The following is a 7,114-nucleotide window of genomic DNA, read 5'->3' on the forward strand; positions in this document are numbered from 1 at the left end:
GCTTCCCAGAGGTTTTTTAGTGGAAAAAATTTCTTTATTTGATTTATTAATAAGGCGCATTTCGGTAGATAAATCTCCTATAATAAATGCCGTATCGTGAATTCTTACACGAGAGTAACCGTCCCATTCATCAATTTGAGATGCTATAAATGCATCTATAATTAAACCATCAACCCGTCTGCCTTGTTTTAAGCTAATAAATTCTCGCGTACTTAAAAAAAATTTTCTCGTCTATTAGTGACCGCTCAGAGAAAAATAGACCTACAGCGAAATAATCTGAGCTTACCAGCCAGTAATATATTATATCTTTCACCGTTCCATTAAAATATATATCAAGTTTCTCACTACAGAATGCAAGGTTCTCGCCTTTACTATTACAATCATACTTAGTAGAACTAGTGTTTTTTAATATATTCTATTTTTTATCAATCGTTTCTGTTAAAAAATTTTCATGCATTCCTGTCTCAAGATCCATCTCAAGTTTATCGGTACCGGTTGACAACAGATTGTGATTTCTTAAATTTTCTTCTATGTCTGATGCAATTTTGGTAAAAACTTTGAAAAATGGAGAGTTTCTATAAATCGTATCACTTTGTTCGTCTTCGTAAAGTATTTCTTTAGCCATCGTTTGTTCCTCAAGATTTTCAAATACGTGAAGATCCTTCATACTTTTCTTATTTTTCGCAACACGGTTACTTATCGCAACAATACTTTCCGAAGCTTCATGATCACTTTTCGATAATATTATTGTACTTAAGTGCCGAAAATATTCACACAATTGCCCAAAATTTCTAGACAAACAAATAATGCTCATACACTCAAGATGAAATGTTTTCCTGTCTTTTAACTCAGGAAAAGTTTTATCTATAGTTTTTAAAACAATTTCCATAAATTGTGGATAGCATATTTTTATGAAAATTACACCTTTAGGGAAACTTCGTTCTGGATCCATACAATACTAATACAAAATTAACAAGTACATACTCATGTTCATATCATTCCACTCATGTAAAATTGCATGAATTGATGGCCATGACCAATCAATTAAAATAGCATAAAATAGTGGCCATTTTTTCTATTGACATAATGAAAAACTTGCACCGCTTTAAAACAATACTTACATTTTCTGTGGTATGATCACATGTTATCCATCTGATCAGCTCTACTATGACATATTTCTAGGGAACTATAGTAACATAAAAATGAAGCTGATTACAATTCAGACCAGTTAGCTTACGTACTACGGATCCCGTAGCGTCCATGTGTAATATATTTCGTTTTTCATCAATGATTAAAAGCAGATCCTCTTCAGTGAACATTACAGCACATAAAAAAAGCTCTATGAAACGCAGAAATGGATCAGACATTTTTTGCTGATTTATATACCTCTGTATGAGATCGGATAAATCCAATGACTGCAAATATAATCTACCTTTTTTTTTAGATCTTCTGACCTTATTTTATACAACGTGCAGGTATATATGCTCTAAGGTACGTATTCATCGAACAGACATCGATACATCGATACCGATGCTCATACTGCCTGATACTCGGAATTTCGAGTGTTACATCGTCACGGCCTATACCCACTATGAAATGGAATTTTCACTAGGCTAGCTAGCTGGTTAGCTATGTGGCTAGCTAGCTAGGTAGCATGTAGGCGCTTCTGTACTTTTTTGCCGCTTTGAACGAACCGTGAATAGAAACCCTTACTATTTTGTACGGAAGCTTGTAAGTCTCACTGGCGACATGTAGCGCTAGCTGCGCTCTCGCGTTGTACTTTGGTTCTCTTTTCTCTCAACCGGAGGGAAGTAATCCTCATTTTCCTTTTTCCCGCGTGAGAGAGCACATTCTCTCTTTTTGTATACAATTGTAAACAGTAGAATATAGGTTATGTTGAATCTAAAAAATTTTGCAAGAAAGTAGTCAAATTGCTGTAAGTAATTCAAAATAATTATTAAGTAAAAAATAAAAATTTCCATCAATTTGTATTTCCTGAGGTAGATTTAGAGTAGCTGCTTGCTCACGGTGCTTTGTGGATTTTTATCTGTCCATGCAAATAATCAGCAGCTATCATGGTAAGACTTTCCAGATGAATTTTTTTAATTATTGTGGTAAATTGCATCGCAAACATATATGTATGTTTGATCGTTTTGCAGCTCGCAGCTTCGAGAACTCAGATTGTAGCTGTTCCAGTCATGCAGTCAACCAAAACTTTTCTAAGTAAAGTTTTGTAAGTAAAACTTGGCAGTCCACGTAGCGTGTTTGCAGTTTACAATTATTACATCGTTTCTTGATACATTATTAGTAATTGGTGAAGATAGAGGTAGTGCGTACTGCACATTAAATCTGCCCTTTTCAAACAGTTGTAGCTCAGCATGGTAATACTTTTTCCATGATTAAACGTTTTGTCATTGTACTCTCCAATTATATCCTTTGTATCATATATGGTTTAAGCTCTCAGCTCTCAGCTTTTATTAGCAGTAAAGTAAAATTTTAACAGTCCTCTCATTATATCGGGAGCTTTTTGATTGATGGAAAAGAAGAGAGTACAACTTGCACAATAAATTTGATCAAATCTTGCAGCTTTGTCATTCTCCAACATCTTCTAATTTTGAACTTTCTTATAGTTATTTGAGGTATTGATGTAGAAGAGGAAAGTGCGTACTGCACATTAAATCTGCCCCTGTCAAAGAGTCGCAGTCTTCATGGCAATGCTTTTTCCAGATTTCATTTTTTTTACAAGGTTCCACAGCATTTGACATGTGCGTACACTTGTTTTGCAGCTCGCAGCTTTATGCAGACAACTGTAAATTTGACATCTTGTCTAATCTCTTGGTTTGAGCTAACATAATCCATAGCAATGGAGCATATTTGTGTTACATATGGTGAAAACGCTTTTCGTTTACCAATCAAAAATCAGTTGATTGATTTGAGTACTATTACATGGTACTTTACTTAAGCGACTGGCTTAACATACGTCATAGAAGGAGCAAAATATGGAGTCTCTAGAGTTGAAAATGATTTTAAAATTCCCGTGGGTGTATTAAATTTTGAAGTAGTATGCAGCAGCGATTTAGTCAAACGTGAGTGATAAATCCAAAATTTTAACTTTTGCATAATGCGTAGTATATATGAAACTGAACCGATGGAGGTTATTACGAAGTTTTTATTTCTTATTATATAGAAACAGGTAAGCGAAAATTTGAGCTACAGGTCATGGATATAATTAAGAAATATTAATTGAAAAAAAGGTGGGCAGCGCAAAGAAAAAGGTGAGTTTGAATACTAGTGCAGATCAGATTAAGCAAATGATACACGTGAAGAAATGTGTTTTTAATTATTTTAGGAAAAAATTCCAGTGAAAGATATATTGATTGGCTGGAAGCACCATGGTGCAAATGATGCAAAATATAGATTGATGCCAAACACTGGAAAATTTAAGATAACTGTTAAAGTTGGTACCGATTACACTTACTCAGAAATATTGAACATGTGTGTTGATGCAGTAAAAAATGAAGATAAGAGCAGATATTTCAATGGCAGTACGAGGTGTCTAGGCAACTACAAAGAACACTTTTATACTAGTTTCACAAATGCAGACAATGTTCCCTGTAAATTTTGGCAATTTTCGAGTAAGATAAAAATTTCAAACGGGCAACTTCGATTATATTTATTTACATCTAAAAAATTGAAAGCTAAACATAATGTACCACTAATATTATCAAACGTTGCTAAAGTTCCGGATACGGATGGCTCACAGACCAATAAAGCTGTTTCATCACAACAATGTAAGAATCTCACTGCTGCGAAACGTAACGAAATTGCGGCGCCACAAAAAATCGTCTTCTCGCCAGACGTACAGGTATCAGCTCCAAAATTGAGAAGACAAGATTTTAAGTTTTCCAACTTTTCTATTGGAGAAGGTGCCTTTGGAAATATATATAAAGGTATTAGTAATCACACAGAAGTGGAAGTGAAGGTAGTAAGATTAAATTTTAAAGAGAAGTACTTAAAAAGAGAAGTGGTAGTAATGGATCGCTGCAGACATCCGTATATTGTACCATTATTGGGCTTACATGTAGATTCTACCCATTGTTATTTAATAATGGAGTTATTTGGATACTGCAATTTAAGAAATTTGATCAAGATCTCTGGAGAGAGACTTTCGAAGAATACCAAGGTTCAAATGTCAATGCAACTGTGTTCTGCTGTTTCTTATCTCCACAACTGCAATCCTGTCGTAGTACACAAAGACATAAAGCCAGAAAACGTACTAGTCAACCACGAATTCAAAATCAAGCTGTGTGACTTCGGCTTGAGTCGAGTAGAGGATTTTCCAGAAAATTTATTGACAACAATTGGATGTCGTCCACGTGGCACGGTAGCGTATATGGCACCAGAAGTTTTGATAAATAAAGAAAGTGCTACGATTTATTCAGATATATGGTCACTGGGATGCGTAATCGCAGAATTATTTACAGGAGTTCTTACTTGGCCAAATTCAGACATTGACGCGCTGAAAATAATTTATTAAAAAAAATTGAAACCAGATTTACTGCAAGTTCCATTACAAGTTGGTTTGTACTTGTAAAACGCTTTTGACTATAATCCTACCAAAAGAATCGCTTCCAACAAGCTCTACGATCACTTAGAAAACTACCTAAGTACCTTCATCTCCTATGCTAGTGATTAATTTACTTCAATAATTTATTTTTCTATACAAGACTAGCACAATATTTTTATATCTCATCTCATACTAATTATGCCAATTTTTACTAGTAACTTTAGGATATAAATTAACGACAACAAAACGATAACTGTTGCGTGCAATCGAGAAAAAAGTTCCTATTATTATATAACCGAAAAAGTAGTTGATAGCATGCTCTATAATTAGCAAGTGCATTTTGTAGCGGTGATTTGCGTATTTTTTTAATTTTTGGTCTCAGTATGCAATAGTTTGATATGTATTTTTTTTTAAAAAGTAAATTACGTTTCACGACGTGAAAAAAGTTACAACATAAGTATTGACACACTAAATAAGAAGCTATTATTAATAAAAAAAAAATCATGCTTTGTAACGATTACGTCGTGTATATTTTCTGCAATATATAATGTATGTACCTGTAAGAGAAGTTAAAAAAAAAAATTCATTACGTAACTACGAAAAATTTTCTCTTTAAATAAATTACATTGAAATATTAATGCAACGATAAACAAAAAGGTGTATGAGAGTGCATTTAAAATATTTATAAAAAATATGAGATTGTATCAAAGTGTATTGGTTTTTATTAATTGCAGAATATAAATAATACAATCATTAAAAGAGTATGTTATTTAGATATACATTTTTTCACGCAATACCCTTCCTTCAAAATACATTTACTGTAAAGATGGCGAGAATTATCTGAGAATTTGTTCTCGTGATTAAGATAATTGCACATCACGAAACACATTAAATAATTTTTTATACGAAGCAGTAGCTTCTTCTGCATTCATTGGCGTCTTCTCTTGTAGAAAAGCTTCATCGACCATATTTTTCAATTCAAGATCTTTCAACTGCGGTGTAGTAGTTAACGTATTTTTTAAGTTATTTATAATATTCACATCAATGTTTTTCCTGTAGTCCGTAGCTCCATTTTCAGGTAGATGAAACAAAACGTGTGGCTTCCCGCCGATGTGACTTTGCTCCCTCTGACGTCGGATAGGATGTTCATTCCACAACTGCTTGGTTAATAATAGTTTTTTTTTGTATAATTGATCCAAATGCATATCTCAAACAATTTTTATGCGTTTCCGATCCATTAAATAAGTTGTCTTGAGCAAAGCATTTAAAAATCTGGATAAAAAAATCGATTGAATGTTGCCTCATCTTCCCCCAATAAGACTCGATCCGTTGATAACTCAGACTTCTTCCTTTGATGTAGCTATTCTCTCCGCTTGCTGGATCACTATCATTAGTTCTTAAACATATTTGAAGACTTTCTATCAACGTATTCTCTGTTCCCTTATCTGTTCTCATAACAGTTGGAATACAGTTATACTGTAGAGCAGCGTGTAAATAATAATATGCAACCACAGAAGGATCGTTATTAGTAGTAGCAACTTCCAACCAAAGAATATACCGAGAATACCCATCAATACATTCATGTATCGCAAAACCAAATGGTTTTAATTTATCATAACCGTCTGCGTGCCAAACGTAGTTTGGCCCAGGAGCCAAGTATTCTCGACGACACAGACGGTTACGACGCCTGTATGCCAGATCTTCAGGACTGATCAACTGCAGCAACTCATAGACTGTATCTCGCTTCACGGTTAGTCCATAATTTTTTTTCAACTTCTTTCACAGCGACCTATACCCCAAGTTACAACCGACTCCACTTACTTCCTCATACATCGCAAAACATACATCTCTCAGATCACTTTCGTGGTAATTTTTTTTCTTTAATCCAAGTCTACTTAATAGTCTCTTGATGCTGCTGATTGATTTTACAATTCCAAAATCGTTTTTAATCATAGCACATATCTGTTTGTTACTTAAATCCATATGGAAGTATTTTCTTACAGAATCTTCCATTATTCAATTGAACTATGAACATATGTATATACATATACAGGCTTAGATGAAATTAAATTCCCGCCATTACATTACAACTCCCAAGGACTTCTGTCCGGAAAAAAGCAGAATATGGATTCAAACCAAAGAAATTTTCCGTTTCTTTAAAGCAGTAAAAAATTGCAAGCTGACAACAAATACCAGAGACAGTCTAATTTACAGTTGTCTGCATGAAGCTGCGAGCTGCAAAGCAAGTGTACGCACATGTCAAATGCTGTAAATTAGTGTAAAAAAAATAAAATCTGGAAAAAGCATTACCATGAAGACAGCGACTCTTTGACAGGGGCAGATTTAATGTGCAATACGCACTTTCCTCTTCTACATCAATACCTCATGTAACTATAAGGTCAAAATTGAAAGCTGACAACACACTTGGAGAACTGTCAAAGTTTTAGCTAAGTTTATCAAACTGCGAGCTGCTAACTGTTCGTGCGTAGAATGAAACTCAAAACTGTGACGATCCAATTCGATATTTGAAAAATATTTACATGAAAA

The 7,114-nt window shown here is 34.0% G+C and overlaps 1 pseudogene; it reads right to left on the reverse strand.

Moving 5' to 3' along the window:
- Window positions 1-5,427: 5,427 nt before the first annotated feature.
- LOC149376099 (uncharacterized) lies at window positions 5,428-6,580 on the reverse strand (annotated as a pseudogene).
- Window positions 6,581-7,114: the final 534 nt, after the last annotated feature.

The sequence above is a fragment of the Copidosoma floridanum genome, unplaced genomic scaffold, assembly GCF_036245765.1.
Source record: "Copidosoma floridanum isolate Cflo_tuat_1 unplaced genomic scaffold, Cflo_Japanese_pri ptg000001l, whole genome shotgun sequence".
In the NCBI taxonomy this organism is placed as follows: domain Eukaryota; kingdom Metazoa; phylum Arthropoda; class Insecta; order Hymenoptera; family Encyrtidae; genus Copidosoma; species Copidosoma floridanum.